A 24,287-nucleotide genomic window follows, 5' to 3' on the forward strand; every position below is an offset into this window, starting at 1 on the left:
CCTGTAAAGTTTGAACTAATACTGAGTGAAGTAAAACAAAGACAGGAGAACAATCTGGAATATAACATTAACATTGTGAAAATGAACATTTTTGAATGACTTATGAGTCGTGATATATGCAATGATCAACAATGATTCCAGGGGAGCAATGATAAAGAATGCTAGATGCATTTGACAGAGAAAAATTTGGCTAATGTGCAGACTAAGGCATTCATGTTTGGACGTGACCACTGTGGACATCATTTTGCTTCACTCTACTTATTTGTTATAAATCCCCCCACGAAAAAAAAAAAACAAAAATGAGTTTGGGTCAGGGAGGGGGAACAGAAAGAAGAGAGAGAATATTGACTGACAAATTAAGAAAACAATGTATTTTTTAGACACATGAGGTAAAGGCATTTCCTTTTATCCTTGAGGAAATAGGTGGCCACAGATATTTTAGAATAGAGGTATGATGTGACCATTCCTATGTCTTAGGAATACTTTGGATAAGCCATTAACAAGTACCTGACACATCCCACTTCCTAGTGAGTAGATCATGGCCATTTGGGATGAGAAAGGATGAGAAGCCATGTACAGGCCTTCAGAGTATATGTTGATGATTGACAAATGGCTTGTTCCCCAGACAGTACCACCAGACTACTGAGCCCATTGGCCATGGGACTGCTCTTTGTATCATAAAACTATCTTGTCTCTTGGGGAAAGGAGATGTTGACTGAAATCTGTGCAGAGGAGTCAGGTACCCCTTCTCACTCAGCACTTCTCTTGTAGGCGTGTGGGCAAACTAGACTGTAGCTTGTTAAATTTTTTTCAAAACCAGTGAGAAAACACATTTTCCCCATCGATTTCCTCTGAGGAATTTGAATTTGCTGCTTTGCCCTGCTGGCTCTACTCACAGAAAACAAAGTGAAAGCCATACAGTTTCTTTCCAGAAGGCCAAATAAATTTTCCAAGTGGACATGTGACCATCTGGGAGACGGGTAGAGTTTAGATCCCATCTCAACCCTGAATGGATGAAAAAGAGACAGGGGTCAACAATGAACTGGGACAGTTTCCAACCTCCTGCTGCTTCCATAGAGACTCAGATGTGCTCCTATCACATAGTGACAGAGTTTGGGATATTTTGCTGTCCTTTTTCTGTGGGCATGCTATTCTACTGCCCTTGGGAGCATTGGAAAGGCCTATGACCTTTGATTCATTGACAGACTATTGAAAGGTTTGAAGATGATATCAACACTTTCTTGGGAAGGAGGCTGGGAGGTTCAACTAACAATCAACATTAAATGTCTGCTATGTCCTAGACACTATGCTAAGCACCGTGGATACAAAAAAAAAGACAAAATACAGTTCTTGCCCTCAAGTAGCCTAGCTTCTATTGGGAGACACAACAAGCAAACTCTGACAAACTCTATCCAGGATAAATAGGAAATAAAGAATAAAGAACAAAGGGGAGGTACTGGAATCAAGAAGGTCTTCTGTAGAAGCTGGGATTTTAACTGAGACTTGAGGGAAGTCAGGGAGGTGATTGGTCAACAAAAGCAGGACAGCATTCCAGGGATGGAACGCAGAGGAGAAAATGCCAGGAGCTGAGACATGGGGCATTTTGAGAGAACAGCCAAGAGGCCAATGTCACTAAATCAAAGAGTATGGGCTAAGGTGTGAGGAAACTGGAAAGGTAGGAGGGAGTTAGTTATGAAGGGAGCTGAATGCCAAACAGCATTTTATGTTTGATCCTCGAAGCAATAGGGAACCACTGGAGTTTATTTATTTATTTATTTTTGCCAGGAAAATCCGACTTTATTTCTTAAATACTGTGAATAGGAAGGGGAAGAGAGAGTTCTCTGGGAGGAGATGGTGGGGGATGGCCATCAAGCAAGAACCCAAGGGTCATTAGCAAAGGCCCTGTGGGCATTGGGGAAGTGCTGGGGGCTGTAGCTGGGGTCATTCTGAAGTCATTTTTGGATGTCAGAACAGAGCTGCTGCCTGTAGCTCTTCTTAACCTCTGGTGCCTCCATGTCATGACTCAAGCTCTCTGAGCTGGTCAGAGGTCAGGCTCCAGCTGCCTTGGATGCCCTGCTCACAGCCTCTGAAAGAAGCAGCTGAGGGCCCTCACCCTGCATCGTCTTGTCTCTTGGCAGTTATGCTGCTGAGGTAGGCATCCCTCAGGGGAGCCTGTGGTTTCACTTTTCTCTGGCTCTGAATATCCTGATGGATAATTGGAACCCATTCTGGAGGAACAGCATCAGCCCAGGGCTCTGTTTCAGCTGTAGCTGCATTCTGTTCCTCCTGGCAGGTACCCTCAGGAGCAAGAGGTGGTCCCCAGTATATAGGCTCCTCCACAGTGGTGCCAGGGGCTAGGGAGGCATTCTTCCACTGGTGTTCAGGAGTTCTTTCCGCTCCTTGGATTTCCATTGGTTCCTCAAGAACTTCCTGGGAGGGAACACCACTTCTTCAAACATATCTCAGGACAGCATCAGGCCCTAAAGGCATGTGCTCTAGCACAACTTACAGCTGAAGTCCCATCATGGTAGTCAGCCAACTCACCAGGGTTGGGTTCACCCCTCCAGACATCCGGCAAATTCAACCATTGATGGCATCAGTGAGTGTGCACTGCTGTCTCCCCAGGCAATTCAGGTTCAGGGCCAGACACTCAAACAACCACTGGCTACACGGCTCCAGCAGTCATGCCCCCAACCCACCACCTGTGCAGTGCAGTACATGGGAAGCAATACCATTGAATTGATCCTGGAGAGACTCCATTTGTCCTGGCAACGTCCACAACTGGTTGTACTTGCACAGAGGCCAGGCTCTCTCAAAGTTATTCCTCCAATTCTGTGATCAGTGTATGGCTTACCATCTGAATGTTGTGGGGTATGGGTTTACAGCCTCCCAGGTAGTGTTGATGAAAAAAACCCTGAAACTGGGGCTGGAGTCACTGGAGCTGCTGGAAGTGGCCATGGAGAAGCATAACTATGTCCACCATGGAGAAGTTCTGGCAGAGGAGGGAGAGCAATGCTCCAAAGGACCCAGGGGCTCCATCTACCTCAGGTTCAAAAATGGTGCTGAAGCAACTAAGACACTGGATAAAGGCTGCAATACTCTCACTGCTACCCACTCTTGCTGCAAGAAAGCCTAGCAGGGAACTCAGCACACTGAAGTGAAGAACTCAGGAGGCAGGCTCTCAGGTCCCACTACCCCTTGGCTTTGTGGCTGCAGCCCTGATTGAGGGGACCCATATGGTGGAGGTGCCTGTTCTGAAGCAGGAGGAGATGGTGGAGGTGGAGGGGGTGGTGGTGGAGCAATCTGTGTTGCCTGAAGAAAATCTGTCATGCCCTGGAGGAAGGCAGGAACACCTGGCATGGCCACAGTGACCACTGGAATTTCATGAGTAATGGGATGACATGGTTCGACCTGAGCTTTAGGGAAATCATTTATCTCCAATATATCCGGGCAGCATATGTAGTGGCTAGACCACTGAATTTAGAGCTATGCAATCTGGGTTCACTCTGACACTCACTTGCTGTGTGACTTTGGGAAAGACCCTATTCCCCTCTAGAGAGACCTGGGCTCAAATCCAGCTTCTACACTTTCTAGCTTCGGGACCATAAGAAAGTCACCTAACCTTCCTGAGACACATTTTTGTCATCTGAAAAATGGAAGTTAAAATACCCACAGTGACTATCTCACAGTGTGATGTGAAAGTTAATTTCCAAGAGCTATTGTCATAGAGATTATCTACTTCACCTTACTTCTGCACACATGTAAGTACACACTGAGCTACATACACAGACACACTTACACAGTTATACACATACATATGCATGCAAAGACATGTACACACATGTGCACAGACATAGTTACACAGAAATACACAAACATGCAATACAGATATATAAAAATACACACAGAAATGTACAGACCTACACACTCTTTTAACTGAGGAAGAATCTGGAGTCCAGGGTGGCAGAATGATCTTTCCAAGGTCACATAGTCATTCAGGAGCAGCTCATTCAGAGCTGACTATTACTGGGCCCATCTCTCTCTCTCTCTCTCTCTCTCTCTCTCTCTCTCTCTTTCTTTGTATATCTCCTTGTCTCTTTCTAAATTTTTCTGTCTCCCTCTCTGAAAGAGAGCAGCCTGATCCTGACCTTGGAGAGCTCCCTTTCAGGTTATTAAAAAAAAAAAAAGCTAAGCTAACATGAAGCCACTGATTCACACCATTCTGGAAGGTCTCTGGGGGTGATAATTCAGGGCATCCCTGGACAAAACTTTGCACATCAAGCCTGGATGAGCCATTGATTAAATATTTAAATATTTAAAGAGCCACAGTGAGTCAGCCAAGTATATCATGTCCTCTCCATTTGCAGCTTGTCTTTGAATTCTTCACAGCTGGCTAAGCACACCTTCACAAGCCTCCTTCCTCTGCTGTTTGGTTTGTACCAGGTCAGGGAGAGCTTAACAAGTCCCAAGAATATGGTACATAATGGACTGAAGTAAAAGAGGTGCTTCCAGTCCAGTGTGATGGTTTGGTTCCCTCTGCCCTTGTGCCTCCTGACCCAGAGAAAGCCTTACTCTATGAGCTGCACTGGAGTCATACACAAATATGGCAGATATGTGGGAAGGGTGGAGTCTCGGGGCCATCAGTGTCTTGAATCCAATGTGGAAAGAATATATGTGGCAGAATGAATCAACAAAACATAACTGCTTGCTGCACCAATATCTTAAACCTAGTAATGATACAAATCTCTGGTATGCACTCGTTATTGGGAGCTACCCTGAATACCCAGCTCCCGCACTGACCCCCAATCGGTCAATACCATCATGATGTCATGGTCATCATTGTTTGTGTGTGCTTGCTGTGTGCCAAGCAGGGTGCCAAGAGCTTTACAAAAATGATCTCATCTGATCCTCACAACCCTGCCAGGTGGGCTTTGTTATCATTCCTATTTTACAGATGAGGAAACTGAGGCAAACAAGTTAAATGATTTGTCCAGGGTCACCCAGCAAGGAAGTTTTTTAAGGCCAGATTTGAGCCCAGGTATTATTGAATTTAAGACCCAGAGCTTTAGCCACGGCACCATCTACTATTCTTCTTATAGCTGAGAAAAAGACCATTGATGGAAGGGGGAGAGCACATTCTATCCCAGAAATGAAATTGAGCTCATGACATCCCACCTTGTGTTTGGTCCTAAACATACATGTAGTTGAATGGAAACCTAAATCTTACCCTGCAGTTGTCAGTTTCTGAAAAGGTTAAGTCCAAGATGGAGGAAAGCTGGAAGACTCATCTTTCTTTTCCAAGGAGGTGCCTATCCTTGCACAGAGAACAGCCCAGGGGGTGCAGAATAGCCCTCAGGATTCATGATCTTTCCTTTCTCAAATCCGAAGAGGCAGCAGCATCCCTCCACCTGCTTACACAAATTCCAGGTGTGCTATGTTAGCTTCCCTCCCCCTTTGGAAATGGAGATGTCTCTGGGCATTGGTCATGTAACTAAAGGCACATAGGAGGCTCATCCCAGAACAGAGGCACAGCTGTGAAGGGCAAAATGAGACTTTGGGAAAATCGTGTACTTTTTTTGCACTTAGCTTCATGGGACAAGTGGGGACGATGTGAGAACACAGAGATTCCTGACTGTCCATTGCCCAAGCCACATGTTCAAAGAACAGGTTTATGTACATGTGGCAGAAGAAGAGTAATCAAGGAAGTGTCTCTCCTTTTGCTTGGTCAGGTTTGATGAAAAAAGTCAAGGAAAATAACCAAGGATGGTTAGAAGGAAAAGGTGTGAGTGATTGAGCAGCTAAGCATCAAGGACATTGTGGCTGACATCCTGGGAGGACTTATGTCTAAGAGAGGTAAGTCCAGGAAAGGCTCAGGATGGAACCTGAGGATGATAGTCTTTGGCCTTGGCTTATGTAAGTGGGCTTGGTCAGGGCTGTTTTGAGAGTCTGATTCCGGGACAAGTATTTCACTTAGGGTAGAAATCATGGACCATCAGGGGGAAAGTACCCTATGCCATATATCCAGATGTCCCCAAGGGCATAAACCAAACCAAAACAAAACAAATATCCACTCATCAGGAGACATGATTTCCATGACCCGTGGATGTGTGATGGGGAAAGGGCTAATGGGAGAACACTACATAATCACAGTTGGTAAGGTCTGGATCCCCTGCTTGGGTGATTATTTGGGAAGTCCCATATGGACCCAAGAAAATAGTATCTGAAGGGCAGGAACAAGAGGACCACACATCAATATTTATTTACAACACTGTCTTGGGTTCAAGGCATTTTCAGGTAAAGGGAAGAGGCAGCCTAAGGTAAGAAACTCATGTTTGAAATGGGGAGAAGGATTCACACCTAGGAAGTGATGAGAGCTGGGCTCAGAGATCCAGGTTTGAGGCTTCCACCTTTTCATTCTTAATGAGTTGTTTCTGAGGTTTCTTTACAAGCATCCAAGGAAACTCCCATATTCCCCCTCCTGCCTCCCATATGTGGTCTGTTCAGTAAAGTGAAGATAATGGTGGGACCTAAATTAGCAAACCTGAAGCTTCTCATTCCTTTCCCTTTTCTCTGCTTCTCTCACAACCCAACTGTGGTCAAATTATGTCATTTCTCCCTTCATGACATCTTTTGGCTGCATCCCCTTCTCTTCTCTGATACTGCCCTTCACCTTCCCCTGACCCAGGCCCTCATCATGTCACACTTGGATTACTGCAATAGCCTGGGGTGGGCTCTGCCTGCTTTGAGGATATCCCCCATTCCAGCCCATCCTCCAGTCAATTTCCAAAGTGAATTTCTTAAAGTACAGGCTGATCAGGTTACCACTCCATCCCCACACATAATAAACTCCTGTGGCTCCCTATTACCTACAAGATTAAATATAAAATCCTGGTTGGCTTTTATAACTCTTCACAGCCCAATGACTTTCTACATTTCCACTCTCATTTTCTCCCTTCCACGCACTCTCCCATTTAGTAAGCCTGATCTTCTAACTTCTTCTTCCATGCCTGGGATGTTCTCATCTGCCGCCTGGCATAACTGGCTTTCTTTAGGACTTAGCACCAGCCCCATCTTTCACCGCAGATCATTCCCAGTTCCTTCCCCCCCCCCCGCCCCACTGCTGTCTCCTCCCCTAGGAGATCACTGCCCATCACTCTGCATCTGCATGTTGTCTCTCCCATGTAAATGGAAACTCATGAGGGCAGAACCAGTTTGGTTTTTACTCTCATTTCTTTACAGATTCAACACAGCACATAGTAGGAGCTTAATAAATGCCCAGTGCCAAAGTGGCTGATGGGTGGACTGCCTAACTCCTCTCTCTGATCTTGAGAACCCTGTAGCCATGGAACAGCATGTGTGCTGACTTACTGATCAGGAGCCCTGGGACCCTGGTCTTTCTGCTGACATAGCCAGCTGATCTCTCACCCTGCTGTGGACCAGAACTGGGTATTTCCAGAGGCTGAGAAGGTTTTGTTCTCCTTATTAAATTATGTACTCATTATCAGCAATAACCCATTTTTAAAAAGAGGGTTTTTAATAACATCAAAGTAAGTTAGCAGTGTTTTTATCGACCATAGCAGGATTCTCATGAGATGCGTAAAGGGCGGGAGGAGGCTCCACATTTGATTGATGATAACTGATTATTCTGCAATTAGGAAAGGCCCCCCAGTGTGCGCAGATCTGCACATCCCACGTGAAGGAGGCTTAATTTCCAACCTCAGGAGCTGAATTTCTAATGTATGGAAAATAGTCATGCTAAAAGAGACAGTGAAACATTAGAGAACTTCACCACAAACCACACTTTGTGGGTGCTGGAGAGAGTGGGACTGGGGAGAATCTTTAGCTTCATGGATTTCCTTCCCTTGTGGAGAGAGAGAAGCTGAGAGGCTGGTGATGAAGCCAGAGGCACGAATGAAAGGCTGGTAGACTCCTCAGATTGTAGACCTCCAACTGTAAGAGATGTCACAGACTGGCTGGTACTTCAGTGTTATTCCTGATAAGGGCACAGTTCAGGTGGAAGATTTCAGGAGAACTCCCTATGTCTTGGTCAGTGGGGGGCAAAGGGAAGTGATTTTCCCTTTGGGAGGGGAGACAGGTTGGGTGAGAAAACAACCTCTTCTTAAAGGCTAAGAGAGCCAAGGTCGACTAAAATGATGTGAGGGTCCTCAGGGAAGGTTATCAAGGTCTAAAATAAGCCAGGGATCTATCCATGGAAAGACATACAGAAAGCCCATTAGCAAGCAGAAATACTGATAGCCACATTGAAATGAAAACTGTTGGAGAGGAAATGAATCTGGACTTGGAGTGTGAGTCCTGCACAAATTGGCCTTTGGCCCATGAACTTGGATAGCCCATGGATTCTTCCTGAGTCTTAGCACAATGGAAATTAGATGTCTTCATCATACCAGATAGTGCAGGGGATAAGAGAAGTGCTTCATAACCCTCAGGGTGCTCTCTGGCCATGGAAGCAACTCAAGGACCGTTGTGGGGAAGGCCAAGAGAAACTGCCTCTTTTTCTGAGCTCCCACCTTCTCAGTGACACTAGCAGGCTTTCTTCTCCATTGTCCCCATCTCCAATCAGTTACCAAATCTCATTCTTTCTTGGTAGGGAGCACCCCCTGGTATCTGAGTGTTTTCTCCACTCACTTGGCCTCCCCTCTAAATTGGCCCTGTTAATTTCTTTTTTGGGGGGAGTGCAATTAAGGTTAAGTGATTTGCCCAAGGTCACACGACTAGTCTTTGTGTTAAGTGTCTGAAGCCAGATTTGAACTAGGGTCCTCCTGACTCCAGGGCCGGTGCTCTGTTGACTTAGCCGCCTCCTCCCTTGTTAATTTCTTGATGGCACCGTAGCAGTAGCCTCCAGTTGTGCTCTGTTCTTCCTCACCTCTCGACCCATCTCTTTGCCTTTCTATTGTCAGAGACATCTTTCTGAAGTCCAGTGATGATGTAATTCTGACCCACAAAGCTCCAGGAATTCCGTGTATCCTCTAGGATGACCTAAAACCTCCTCTACTTCTCATTCAAACTCTTTACTATCTCATTCCAGGAATATATGTTATGTATTGTACATATTGTCTTCTCCATGGTGTCCTAGACAAAATGTCCCACTGTTTTCTCCCCATATGTGATTCTCCATCTCCCTTTTCTGTACTTTTGCACAGACTGTTTCCCATAGCCAAAATTCCTTCCTTCATCACCTCCATCTTATGGGATCCCTAGTTTCCATCTATTCTCAGCTCAAGCACCACTTCCTACAGGAAGTCTGTCCTGAGCTACCAAAGTACTTGTGATTTACTTTGGAAATATTTAATTTCCCATAATTTTTAAAAAATTAAGTGTCAGATTCTGAAAGCTGTGCCATTTTACATTTAACTTTGTGTTCATAGCTTCTAGCCAACCTGGCAAGTAATAGTCAGTCAGCCAATAAGTATTTATCAAACACCTACTGTGTTCCTGGTATTGTGCTGAGAAGTTAGGATACAAAAAAATAGCAATAATCAGTCACTTCCCTGGAGGAACTCACATTCTAGTACTGGAGACATGTGAGTAATGAAATAAGAATAATAAGCTCTAGACAGGAAAAATAGGAAATAATTCACAGAAGGAAAGAATGAGAATTGAGAGAGATTGTGAAAGATTTCTTGTATAAGGTCTGATTTTAGTTGTGACTTGAAGGAAGCCAGGGAAGTCAACAGGGACTGATGAGAAGGGAGATCATCCCAATCATTGAATGGATGGATGGATGGATGGACAGATGGATAGACAGACATATGAATGGATGGATGGATGGATGGATGGATGGATGGATGAAGAGGTGCATGATTTGCTTATGCTTTGTCTCTTCTTCAATCCTACCTTTCATGTTTGCCTCTGCCTTCTACTGAGTTGCCAATGGGGGTGTTGAGAGACCATGTTGTTTTGTCTTATTTTTTAGAGAATTTTAAAGCCATACATGAGCAGCTTTCTGGAGGACTGCTGCTGTGAACAGCTTTCAAGTTTCTGATTACATAGCATAGCGAACTCTATACTTATTCAATACCAAATCAGAGCAAAACATTCAAAAAATAAAAATACAGCAACCACAATGTACAACTTATCACAGAAAATCAAAATACAGCACTCACCATGTCACAACTCAACAACTTTTCACTAAAATGGCCACATAGTTTTCACCAAGGTGGTAACATAGTTTTAACAAAGTACATTCATTTAGTCAATCACAAAATACTAAATTCAATCACAAAGTACAAAAGTCAAAGTTCTCCTAGGTCATAGTAAATCATAACCTTATCAGTCAGTAAACAGTATTCAAGTAAAGTCTCCTTTCAGCTTGACTCAAGGCTCACTCTCAGCTTCCATGGTTCCTCTTCCATGGTCCCAGCTCCAACTGTCACCTGGGTTCAAAGGCAGGCAGCTCCAGCTCCTTGTCCAGTTCTTTGTCCAGTTCCCATTCCATATTGAAGTTCACAGTATCCAGTCCACTCAAGTCCTTCATGGTTCCTGTTTCTGGGAAGACAAAGCTTGACAGAGCCACAATAATGCACATTGCCGGCACCATCATCAATTCACTATCTGCCTGTGAAATCAACTCAGACCCACCAACAGGGTCTGAGAACTCAACACAAATCATCAACATAGAAATCAACAGAGACCCACAAACAGGATCTAAGAGGTCAGTACAAATCATCAGTAAAGTCCCAGGACCTCCAAAACCCTCCTCCAGGACTTCTGTAAACATATAACCAGAAAGCCCTCTTTCAGGGCTTCCAGTAAGGTCCCAGGGCTTCTGTACAAAGAATCACAAACAAACAATGCAGACGGAGCAAACAAACAGATTGCTGGGATACCACAAGTTTTCCCCTTCTTGACTTTGCCACCACAAGAGTCCTCTTCTAAGATTTGCTGTCTCAAGCACTGGACCTCTCCTTATATGTGGTCATTAACTCCTCCCCTACCTGTTGCAGGAGTCCATGATTTCTAGGGTTCACAAGTTGTGGGGTTCACAGTTCTGTTTCTTAACGTACTTGATGCAAGTCTCAAAAGAAACTTGAACTGAAACAAGGTGTGAACTACTTCTGTGCTTGCCATTACAAGAGCCAGGAGATGTGACTAAGAGATAAGCATTAATGACAAGTAAATGGAAATAATAGTCCATGGTTTAGGTCTGGTGCAAAGAGATCAATAGAACCACACTTCCAGAGCAAGGATTGGAGTGTTTCCATGTTGCCCTTAATAAGTGCTAAGTAAATGAATTTCAGACTGGGATAGATCGAATCATGAATGAAGTGGGAGATGACATTCTGTTCTGCTTTTTCCCAGTTGCTAATTCAGGAAGTTCCTAATTTCTATCAACATAGGCACTGTGTTTAGGAAGACCACTGATAAGCTGGAGAATGTTCAGCAGTAGGTGACCAAGGGTAATGAGGAGATAGCAAACCATGATGGACAAATGCTTATGAACTGGTTGGATATAATGAGATAATCAATTGAAATGCCAAAGAATGTTTTTGTTTGGAGACAATTTGACTTACAGCAAAGGGAACATTCAACGTGCCTTGCAATATCCAAAGGTCCTTATGTGGAAGAGGGAATAGCTTTGTTCAGTTTGGCCTTGGAAAGAGAAAACAGGAGAAATGAAGGGAAGTTGCAGACCAAAAGTCATCAGTCCAATAGAAACATAAAGATCCTATTGACTAGAGGGTCCCAAAGGTCCAGATCTTGGAATTGACAAGATAGCCTAGTAATGGTCTCCAGCCAACATCCTCCAGTGGAATATTTTCCAAATCAGGGAATGTGCCAGCACTAGAGTAATTAAAGGTGAATGAATGAGAGAAGAAGACAGAAATACCACATAGGCTAAAGGAATTATAGCATAATCTGGGAGAACTTCAATACCTAGAATTTCTATTTACCCTTTTATTTCCCCAATACTTTGAATATGCCAGGCTTGTGCAGTGCAAATACCTTCATAAGATAGTCTTTCTGAGTGTGGTTGTGGTGACTCCTTCATGGGGCCCTCATAACAATGACTCATTCTGAACCCCACCATCATACACCTAATGAAAGATGAAAAACATTGATTTCATCTGAGCATTTAAAAGAAAGGGAGTAAAATTACCTGTGAGTGAATCCAGGGCGGTTGTATATGTCATCACAGAACTGGCTAGAGAGGAAGGGGCTTACATGACAAAGGGAAAAAGGATAAGAAACAGAACTGCAATTGGTCCTTTTCCATACAGGGTTCAACCTGGCCAGGAATCCATCTAACTCCCACCCCTACACAAGCCTTAATTAAAGGAAGTTTTCTCCTTTTCAGGAGGAAAGGTGTGTGCCACACCAGTGAAAGGAAGAGGACCCAAACAATTAGAGTGGGAGCTAGAGACCAACTGCTTGGTATAGAGAGGGCAAAGAAAGAACAATTGAAAGGCAACGCTTTCAAGTGAGAAAGATTGAATAAAAGCTCAGATTTAAGCATAAAAACACACATGAAGATATCAGAGTATGAATATTTTTCAATGGGCATAACAAAAAGAATGAGCATTGCACTTTGGAGGAACATGAAATACCTCTCAAACACACACACACACACACACACACACATACACACATGAACATTGTAATAGGGAATTCTATTGGGTGCCCCAGTGATCATGGAACAATATCAAGAAACGAGAGAAAATGTTACAAAGAAATACATATTTTAAAAGAAGCTGTTAGGCTGGGAACTAATCACAGATCTGAAGGCAAAAATATGGAGAGAAGAAAAATACTAGACTCGTAAACTTAGAATAAAGGATTCTAAAGATGTCTCCAAGGTAGTAAGACTGAGAAAAAGAGAAGATTTCTAACTGAACAATACAGAAGTGAAAGAAAATCTAGCAGAAGAGAAAACAAAGGTAAGTTCACTGAAAGAGCACCTACATTCTATGCAAACCAAAAATAACTGACCTTCACAACATAATTTGCAGATATAAATGAAGGATCATAGAAAATAAGGATGCTTTAAAAAAACCTGTGTGGGAACGAAAGTCTAGAAATGAAGTGTCCTAAGCAATGATAAGTTCTTAAAGAGCATGAATTATAAGCATCCTGTTAGATGAAGCAAAATTCAAAATCTATAAGTTAATCTGAGAAGTTTCATTATGTGTGCATGAATGACAGATGCCAAAAGAATATCAGCACTAGAATATATATGTGCCAAATGTCATAGCATCTAAATGCATAAAGGGAAAGATAACTGAAGTGAAAAAAGATTGAAGATGACGCAATTACTTTAGAAGATTTTAATGTTCCTCTTTCTTAGCTGGACAAACTTAATGGAATGAGGAAAAGAAAGGAAAACAAAAAATGAAAGGAATGTTGGAGAAGATAGAGAAAGGAGACTGATGGTGGCTTCTAAATGGGAACACAGAATGACAGAAATCTTTCTCAAAGCAGCATGGAACTTTTTTAATAGTCATGTTATTGGGGACAGGTTAATGATACATAAGCTTTTAAAAGCATCTGTACAGATAGCACTTTTGTAGTACTATCAAATTATTACTGAAGGCAGGTTATATAAGCAGAATTTAGAGACCTGAGTGAAGGTTTCATTATGGTGGCATAAATGAGTGCTAAAAAAACAAATAATCAAAATGGTGAATGAATATGAAATACGAATATGAAGGGGCAGCCAGGTGGCTCAGTGAGTAAGAGCACTGGCTCCAGTGTCGGGATGACTGTAGTGTAATGCCAAGGGAAGGCAACTTCCCAAGGTTCAAAATACCAGCATAGGGGCTCTCCATTTTATTCAGTGACAAACCAAGAACAGGGAAGATCAAAACATGACATCATTCAAAATACAGCATTTACTAAGGGTGATTAAATAATCTCCAAGTACTACCCCAACCCAGGACCTTCCATTCATTCAATCAATTACAAAGTCCCTGTTCTAAATACTACTCCACCCCTAGGCTGTACCTTCATTTAGTCCACCACAAAACCCCTCTTCTCAAATAGAGATTAGTTTCCAAACATAAGTAAAGTACATTCATTTGTTCAACCATAGAACACAAAAAGGTCAAAAGTTCCCCACCCGTGGATCACAATTGAATCTACCCCAGAGTTACATCAAGTTTAAGCTCAGCACTTAATACCCAAATGGAGGTCTTTTCTTCATCTTGACAGAGGCAAGTTCTCAGCAATCTTAGTTCCTGGGGAGACAAGGCTTAGCAAGGCCACAAGATACATTGCCAGTCCCTTCATTAATTCATCCTCTGTCTGTAGAACAGTCCTAGAACCCCTGAAAACATTAGCAAAACCCTCTCCCAGGATTTCTGTAAACATACAACAAGAAAATCCTTCTTCAGGGCTTCTGAACCAACAGCAAGGTTCCCAGACCCCTGCAACAACAGCACTGTCCTTCACCAGTGGACAGTATGAGTGAATACTGAGAAGGACTGGGAATCTTTCTGTTGGTTCAGAAGCCCTGAAGAAGGATTGTAAAGATGTTTCACTATGAAAACAAATAAAATAATGAACAGATGGAGAAAAAGATCTTTGAAAAAAGTACAGAATACTTTTATGCATTCTGAGTCATGAAATGTTACATGTTAAACATGACTAAACATACAGATCTAAAGCTTAAACCTAATATTATGTGCAATGGGTACACACTAGAAACTTTCTCCATATTATTGTTGGTATTCAGTTATACCCAACTCTCTATGACTCCATTTGGGGTTTTCTTTTTTTGTTTGTTTTTGCTTTTTGGAGGAGGAAAGGCAAGACAATTGGGGTTAAGTGACTTGCCCAAGGTCACACAGTTGGTAAGTGTTAAGTGTTTGAGGTTGGATTTGAACCCAGATGCCCCTGATTCTAGGGCCAGTGCTCTGTTCACTGCTCCACTTAGCCTTTCCCATTTGGGATTTTCTTATTAGAGATTCTGGAGTAGTTCATCATTTCCTTCTCCAGTTCGTTTGACAGATAAGAAACTGCAGTAGAGTTAAGTGACTTCTCCAGGGTCACACAGCTAGTAAGTGTATGAACCCAGATTTGAACTCAGGAAGATGAGTCTTCCTGACTTGAAGCCCAACTCTGTATCCACTGCCTCACCTAACTATCTCTTTCTCAATATGCTCAAGTATAAAGTTAAGATATTATATGCCTTCATTATTGACAGATTTAGAAATCCTCATAATAGTTATGAGAAAACAATTAAAAATATAAACACTGACAAAGAGGAGGCAAAAAGTTTCCTGCTTGTAGATGCCAAAAAATGTTTATTAAAATAACTCAGGAGAGGAGGTGCCAACATGGCAGAGTAAAGGCAGAGACTTGCCTGCATTCTCCCCCAAACCCTCCAAATACCTTTAAATAATGACTCTAAACAAATTCTAGAGTGGCAGAACCCACAGAAAGACAAAGTGAAAAAATTTCTAACCCAAGAAAACTTGAAGATTGACAAGAAAGATCTGTTGCACCAGGGTGAGAGAGGAGCACAGTCCAGCACTGATTGTGCCAGAAAAACCTGGGTCAAGCCTGACCCACACAGAGGGTATTCCAGAAAAGCAGAAGCATGCCTCAGTGTGACTAAATCAGTGACAACAGTGGCAGTTTCCATACCTTTCAGCCCCTATATGGTAAGGGGGTCAGAAGGAGATTTACAGGGATTTTATACAGGAACAGGACTCTGTTGTGTTGCCCATATTGGATCTGGGTGGCAGTCTTGGGTCTTAGTACCAGTGCAAGGAGGAACACTATTATGGCAGAGATTGTGACCACAGTGGAGCAAGGACTCTGGTCACAGTTCCAGAGTTGAAAAGAGTGCTTGTGGTCACTCACAAACCAGTGCACAATACAGGATAATAGGAGACATATATCTTTCTAGATAATACCATCTTGGAAGAGCCAAAGACTTACAGGTCCCCAGAATTACCTCTGAAAACAGCTGCACAAAAAACCCCTGAAGTTTAGGGCACTACCCCTTTCACTGGGGAAGTAGAGTCCCACTTTAGCATCAAGCTAAAAGTCAATAAATAGACTGGAAAGTGAGCAAACAAAAGAACAAAAAAGTACTGACCATAGAAAGTTACTATGGTGACAAGAAAGAAGAAAACACACACTCATAAGAAGAAAACAAAATCAAAATTCCAGCATCTAAAGCCTCAAACAAAAATATGAATTGATCTCAAGTCATGGCAGAGTTCAGAAAGGATTTTTTTAAATCAAGTAGGAGAGGTAGAGAAAGAATTGGGAAGAGAAATGAGAGTAATGCAAGAAAATCATGAAACAGGGTCAATAGTTTGGTAAAGAGGACATAAAAATACTGGAGAAAATACCACCTTAAAAGTAGAATTGGCCAAATGGTAAAAGAGGCACAAAATTCCAATGAAGAGAAGAATTCCTTGAAAAGCAGAATTGTCCACATAGAAAAAAAAAAGATATACAAACATTTACTTAAGAGAAGAACTCCTTAAAAAGTAGAATTGGCCAAATGAAAAAGGAATTACAGAGGCTCACTGAAGAAAAAAAATCCTTAAAAGTTAAAATTGGGCAAGTGGAAGCTAACAATTTAATGAGAAATTAAGAAACAATAAAACAAAATCCAAAGAATGAAAAAAATAGAAGAAAATGTGAAATATTAAGCTGGAAAAAATACAACTGATCTGGAAAAACATAGATTCAGAAGAGATAATTTAAGAATTAGTGGACTGAAAGTCATGATCAAAAAAAGAGTCTAGACATCATCTTTCAAGAAATCACCAAGGAAAACTGCCCTGATATTCTAGAACCAGAGTGTAGAGTAGAAATTGAAAGTATCCACAAATTATCTCTTTAAAAAAGATCCCAAAATCAAAACTCCCAGTAATATTATAGCCAAATTCCAGACCTCCCAGATCAAGGAGAATATACTACAAGCAGGCAAAAAGATATACCTTAAGTATCATGGAGCCACAGTCAGGATAGTACTTGATTTAGCAGCTTCTATATTAAAAAATTATAGAGTTTATAATATGATATTTCCAGAGCACAAAAGAGCTAGGATTACAACCAAGAATCAGCTAGTCAGCAAAACTGAGTATAATCCTTCAGGGCAAGAAGTGAATATTCAATGAAATAGAGGACTTTCAAACATTTCTGATGAAAAGATCAGATTTGAAGAGAAAATTTGACTTTCAAATATAAGGGGCAAAAGAAGCATAGAAAGGCAAATAGGAAAGAGAAAGCATAAGGAGTTTTACAAAGTTAAATTGTTTATATTCCTTTATGAGAAAAAGATATTTATAACTCCTAAAAACATTCTCATTATTAGGGAAGATAGACAGAAAGAAGAGATGTGAATAGAATGTGATGGTGTGATTTTCTAAAAAAAAAATGAAATTGAGGGATGAGAAAGAATTCACTGGGAGAACATAAAAGGGAAAGGTAGAATGAAATAAATTATCTGACACAAAAGAGTGCCAAAATAGATTTTACAGCGGAGGGAAAAATGGGGGAAGCAGGGAGGGGAGTACATGAACCTTACTCTTGCTGGAATTGACTCAAACAGGGAATAATATATACACTCAGTTGTGTGTAGAAATCTATCTTACTAGACAAGAAAGTAGGAAGGGAAGGAAATATGAGAAGAGATTCTTTATAGAAGGGAGGGCAGTTTGGAGGAGGTAAAAGGCAGAAGCAAAACACTTTTGAGAATGGACAGGGTAAAAGGAGAAAGAGAATAGGATAAAGAGGAGGAAAACAGGATGGATGGAAATACATCATTGGTAATCATGACTGTGAAAAAAGTTAAAGTGAGTTTCTCTGATAAAGACTTCATTTCTCAAACATAGAAAACAGAGGCAAATTTATAGAACTAAGAGGCATTTTTCAATTGATAAACTGATATGAAAAGTTTTCCACGTAATCAAAGCTATCTGTAATCATAAGAGAAAAGTTCTAAATAACTATTGATCAGAGAAATAAAAATTAAAGCAACCCTGTGCTATGACCTCACACCTGTTAGATTGGCTATTATTACAAAAGAAAAATAACAAATTTTGGAGGGGATGTGGGAAAATTGAAAAAAAAAGTAAGGTAATGTTGGTGAAATTGCATGCTGATTCAGCCATTCTGGAGAGCAGCATGGAACTATGCCCAAAGGGCTATAAAGCCATGCATACCCTTTGACCAAGCAATATCATTAGTAGGTATGTATCTCAAAGAGATTTTAAAAAAGGAAAGGGGTATGTGTACAAAAGTATTTTTAGCAGCTCTTTTAGTGGTGGTAAAGAATTGAAAATTGAGAGGATATCCATCAATATTGGGGAATGAATGAACAACTTGTATATGATTGCCATGAAATACCATTTGCCTTTAAAAAATGATGAGCAGGATGCTCTCAGAAAATCATGGAAAGGCTTTCATGAACTGATGCAAAGTGTAATGAGCAGAACCAGAAGAAAATTGTGCACAGTAGAAGCAATATTTTATGTTGATCTACTATGAATAACTTAGCTATTCTCAGTAATACCATGATCTAAGATAATTTTGTAGGACTCATGATGAAAGGTGCTGTCCACATCAAGAGAAAGAATTAGTAGAACCTGAATGCAGATCAAAGATACTTTTTCTTTACTTTTTCTTGTTTTTTGTCTGCTTTTTTCCCACAGAATAACTTACATGGAAATATGTCTTGCATGACTACACATGTATAACTTATATCAAATTGCTTGCCTTCCCAATGAGGGGGGAGGAGAGAAAATTTGGAACTCAACATTTTTTAAAAAAGAATGTTAAAAATATTTTTACATGTGATTGGGAAAAATAAAATGTTAAATAAGATTTTAAAAACTCAGAAAACTTCAAGAAATGAAATGAGACAACTAATATTGTCACCAAAGCAAGAAGCTTCCAAATCATTAGCATTGCTAAATAGCAATAACAAAACTCAGAAGGAAATAATAAGGGAAGCCTCAGTCAAATCTACGACAAAATGCATAAAATATCTGGGCACCAAGCTGCCAAGACACACTCCAAATTCATATAAATTAATTTACCAAACATGGCTGAAAGACTATTTTAAAGTTAAATAGGAGAGATATTCATTGTTTGTGATGAGACCACAACAATATAATTAAAATGATGATGCAACCTAAATGCATCTATTTATAGGTTTATAGCTGGACAAAACACATTTTCAAAGGAATAGTTCATTGACTTAGATCAGAGAGCAACAAAATGTAATTGGGGAAACAAAGGTCTAGAATCTTTAAGGAAAGAATGCAAATGTTATCAAGTGAAAGGGGAAAGTACAGTACTTCCAGAGATCAAGTTATCTGACACAACAGTGATCATTAAACTTGCTGGTTTTAAAATAAATGAACAAATGAATAAATAAATGAGCAAATAAATAAATTAATGAATGGATGAATAGATAAAGAAGACAAGTGGATAGACTATGATCATCCCCACCCTTAAACTCAAGGTTTGTTATGGCAGGGTTCATTAGTTCCTTGATCAAGACCTTTCCAAGTGAAAAGAACAACTGGTCCTGGAAAAAGATTTGCTAGAAGTCAGATTCAGGCCAACATCATGCACTTCTTTGTTTGTTTTATTTTTGGAGGGCAATTGGGGTTAAGTGACTTGACCAAGGTCACATGGCTATTTTTTGTGTTAAGTGTCTGAGGCTGGATCTGAACCCAGGTCCTCCTGACTCCAGGACCAGTGCTCTATTCACTGTGCCACCTAGATGCCCCTATCATGTACTTCTTACTGCAATAAGTTCTAAATGAATAAATATCACAAGTATGAAAGGTTGCATCATGAAGAACAAACACAAGGTGCCTTTCCAGATGGTAGCAAGGGTGGGAGGTAAAAGCAGGGGGAGTGACAAAAAGATAATTTTGATCACATGATTTTTAAAAAATATTTGCATATACCAAATCAATGCAGTCAAGATGAGGGGAAAAACCACATATATTAGAAATTCGTTAATCCAGTATCTCTGAGAAGAGTCTGATGCACAAGATGTAAAGGAGCTGCACAAATAGGTGAGACTGGGAGACATGCATCACTTCATACTTGGCCAAAAAGAGTGAAAAAAGGTGTTTCAAAAGAATTGCAAATATTATAAGCAAATGAAAAAGTATTCCCACAAAATTAATTGTAAGGGGGATACAAATGCAAAACAATGCTTCCATTTCACACACATCCCAAACTGGAAAAGATGGCCAAAGCTGTAAATAGTCAATGCTGGCAGGGCTACAGACAAGCAGGAACACGAACAGACTGTTGGTGAAACTGGGATTTGGACCAACCATTATGGAATGCAATTTGGATTTTTGCAAATATTGTGTCTTAAATGTTCATACTCTGTTCAACATATTCCTCAAGGAGTTCAAAGATAGGCCTCATATACACTAAAATATTCTAAACAACATTTGTGTGTTTGCAGTAATAAAGAATTGTAAATAAAGTTGATGCCCTTTGATTAGGAAAAGGCAAAAAAAGTTGCAATATATGAATGCTCATAAACATAAGCTGAACTAGGGGAAAAATGTATGCAATGATTACAGGAAAGCAGAAACCAAAAACCTGGAAGTGAACACAACATAATTATAATGATGAAAGGTGACTTGAGAAAAGACTGAAGAAAATTGTCTTCCTTTCCATCATTGCCAAGGTGGTGTGCCATGAGTGTGGAATACTGGAGATCTTGTCAGACATGGTTGGTACATCAGTTAGCTTTGATGAGCTACTTTTTTCTCTGTTCCTTCCAAAAGCCTTGTCAAAAGGAATGGTTCACTAGGTAGAAGAGGAGAAAAGAGGCATCTTGAAGAATAAATCTGACAAAAGTGTTTTTTTATGGATAAAGGTCTTGAACTCATGTCATATGCTGATGGTTAAAGAAACTAGGAATATTTGGTCTGGAGAAGATAAGATTCAGGGACCATGGTATCTGTTTTCCATTCTTCAGAGGGCTGTCATGCAGGCACAGGATTGAGCTTTCTCTATTTGGCTCCAGAGGTTAGAACAGGGGGCAGTGATGACAGGATGGGGCTTTAAGGAAGTCCTTTGATGCTCAATGTCAGGAAAAAATGTACTAACAATGAGAATGATTCCGAAATTGAGTAGGCTTACTTGAAAGGTTACAGGTTTCTTTTCTTTGAGTACTTACAGCAAAGTGTGGCTGTGCATTTGTCAGGAAAGTCCCAGTTGGGTTCCTTTTCAGGCACAGCCTAGACTAAGTAAAAAGTGAAGTTTCTTCCAGCTTCCATAGTTTGTAATTCTCCTGACCCTTCACTGAAGCCTCATAAAATTAAAAAAATTGGCTCAGTGATGATGAACCAACCATGTCTGACAATATCTACAGTATTCTACACCCATGGCCCACCATCTTGTCAATGAAGGAAAGGAATTCAATATTCTTCTGTCTTTTCTCAGAGTGAGTGAGTTGAGGTTTAAAAGTCCCTCCTTCTTAGCACATTAGGGGAGTCCCACTATTGAGATTCATACCTTTCTTGGTCCAGTCCTTTATTTGGGTCAACTTAGTCAATCCACTGAGAAAGGAGCAAGACTTACCAAAATCGGCATCATCAATGTCCAAGCCCTAGTACTAGGGAATTAAGTCAAGTGGTTTGAAGTACCTCCGTACCAGCACTCTCTTCCTCAAGCACACATGCAGGGTCTCTCATGGGAAAAGTTGTACATAACTTCAAATGGATAAAATGTCTTTAAATAGCTTTACATGAAACTTGGAGAGGAAACTATAATCATATGTGAGCTAACCACTCATTAATGCCGACAATTTAATCATAGCTGTTGACCTATCTGTTGCATTTGGGAAGTGACAGCAGGATTAATTTGTGAAGATTCCCAGGATAATTACCCAGAACCACATGCCAACAACAGGTGATACAAGCAAGTATTAAAAAAGAACACAGTGGCAACACAGAGACACATTCCAGGTCTTCTGTGAAAAGTGGTAGTCAGAGGTGACACGACGTTTAAAATCTCTAACAAGTTTTTATCTAAACCTCCACAAAATCAAGAGTTGAAAGGTAGCCAGTGTCATCCCTTGACATCTAACCTGCCCAAGAGATTGGGGCTTCTTTCTTTCCTTTGTGGTTTATGGTTTCTCCTGTCACAGGGGAATAAAATGTATAACCATAGCTCTGCCTAGAAGCCTTAGAGTTGATTTTCCTCCCCCTCAACTTCATCACCTCCATTTGGAAAGAGGTTCTTAATAGCCACATGCAGCACCTCTCACATGAGGGTGGATGTCTTGGGTTGGACTCCATATTTAGTCCTGATATCGCCCCAGTAGGTAGGCCCCTTCTGCCTTTAGGCCTCCTATCTCACCAATAGTCTCTCTCTCTGGAGACCCTCCTCATGCCTTGTGACATCTTGTGATGTCACTAGATGGCTTCAAGAATATCAAGTATATTACAAGGTCTTCTATTCCAATTCTGAAAATCCCCTAATCTTATGAAATAGAAAATGACCGAAAAAGGCTGATATCATGTATAGGAGATTCATCAGAAAACATAGACCTAAACATTATGTGTACTTAAAGGGAAGCATGTATAGGTAACAGAGAATGCAGAAGAGCAGTGTGCACTTAAAGCCCAATGGCATGAAATCTAAGTGAGGCTAGCATGAGATGCTGGGATCATTCAAAGGAATTCTGTCCTTATGTTGGAGAAAAGAATTAAAGAAAGGATAGGACCGCTGCTCAGGATGCATGTGACAATGCTAAGGAAAGATGATGACAAGACTGAAGTTTCTCTTTTCCTTTCCAAAGAAAATTATTTTCAGACTGAAAAGGGTAAAAAAAGTGATTAATGGTGAGGTAAATCCCAAGGTAAGTGGGAACAGAAGAAGACAACACCCAAGGAATTCCAGCCAGTAGAACCAGATGACCAACAGTATTGACTGTTTAGAGAAAGGCAGATGGGACTGCTAAGTCTCTGCCAGTGACCTTTCAAAAATCTTGGAGAACAGGAAAGAAGCTTCCAGATTGGAGAAGGAAAATGGACCCGAGGTTTTCATCAAACTGAAAGGCACAATTTATGAATTGAGATTTCCTAAACCTGACTTCTTTTACTCAAAGGACACTTTACTTAAGAAGAGATTTGGGATCATTTTGACAGGACGACACGAATCATTGGAGGCCAGCACTGGCTTCTAACTAACTAGGCTGGGAGACCGGGGCAATATTTAGCCTATAGAAATCATCAGCATTATCATATCTTTACATATCAATAATGCATACACATGCATGCATATATATATATATATCTATGCATCTGTATCTTTACAGTTTACAAAGCATTTTGCTTATGTTTTCTCATTAATGCACACAACAACCCAGAGAGATAGGTAATATTATTCTCATTTCACTAATGGGGGAACTGAAGTTAGAATAAGTGAAGTGACTTGCCCAGGGTCACATAGTTAGAAAGTGTCTGAGACAGGATTTGCATTCAGCTCTTTATGATTCCAAGTCTAACTCTCTATCCTCTGAAGCTCCTAGATGCCCTTAGCTCTGAAGTTATAATATATGGAATAAGAATTACACTTCTGTTTGTTCTCAGAGGACTCAATGAAGAGCATCAATTCATTCATTCGTGTATCCATTCATTCAACAAGTATTCATTAACACATCTCTTTTGTGTCAGTCAGGCTCTATACTAGGTGCTGAGAGCACAAAAACAAGTGAATCAATCCCTGATCCCAAGGAGCTTTCACCCACTTTGAGGAGAGCAATGCCTAGATGTAAAGAAAGACTGAATAACCATGGAAGTTATGCCACAAATGGATTTTAAAAAACCACATTTATCTAAAACTATCAGAAGTATTATTCATAGTGGAAATAAACTAGAGAACTTCTCGGTAAGATCAGGTGTGCAACAAGGATGCCCGCTGTCACCAATATTATTCAGTATCGTATTGGAAAATTGAGGAATAGCAATAAAAGAAGAAAAAGAAATCGAAGGAATCAGAATAGTGAATGAAGTGATAAAACAATCTCTTTTTGCAGATGATATGATGATGTACTTGGAAAATCTCCAAAACTCAATTAAAAATTAGTTGAAACAATAATTTTAGCAAAATAGCAGGATATAAAGTAAATCCACATAAACCATCAGAATGATATCAAACATGATTCTGAAAGGAGAGAGTGAAAAATGGTCAATTTTAAATAATTCTAGACTGTATAAAATACCAGGGAGTAAACCTGCCAAACACACTCAGGAAGTATATAAACAAAACTTTATCCATCCATCCATCCATCCATCCATCCATCCATCCATCCATCCATC

The 24,287-nt window shown here is 40.6% G+C and overlaps 1 pseudogene; it reads right to left on the minus strand.

The window, feature by feature from the left end:
- Positions 1-1,759: 1,759 nt before the first annotated feature.
- The window catches only part of LOC138173085 (large proline-rich protein BAG6 pseudogene), a 26,906-nt pseudogene continuing 4,378 nt past the window's right edge, over positions 1,760-24,287 (minus strand).

The sequence above is a fragment of the Petaurus breviceps genome, unplaced genomic scaffold, assembly GCF_028583685.1.
Source record: "Petaurus breviceps papuanus isolate PSGF00001 unplaced genomic scaffold, PetGlider_PUasm1.0 559, whole genome shotgun sequence".
Taxonomy (NCBI): domain Eukaryota; kingdom Metazoa; phylum Chordata; class Mammalia; order Diprotodontia; family Petauridae; genus Petaurus; species Petaurus breviceps.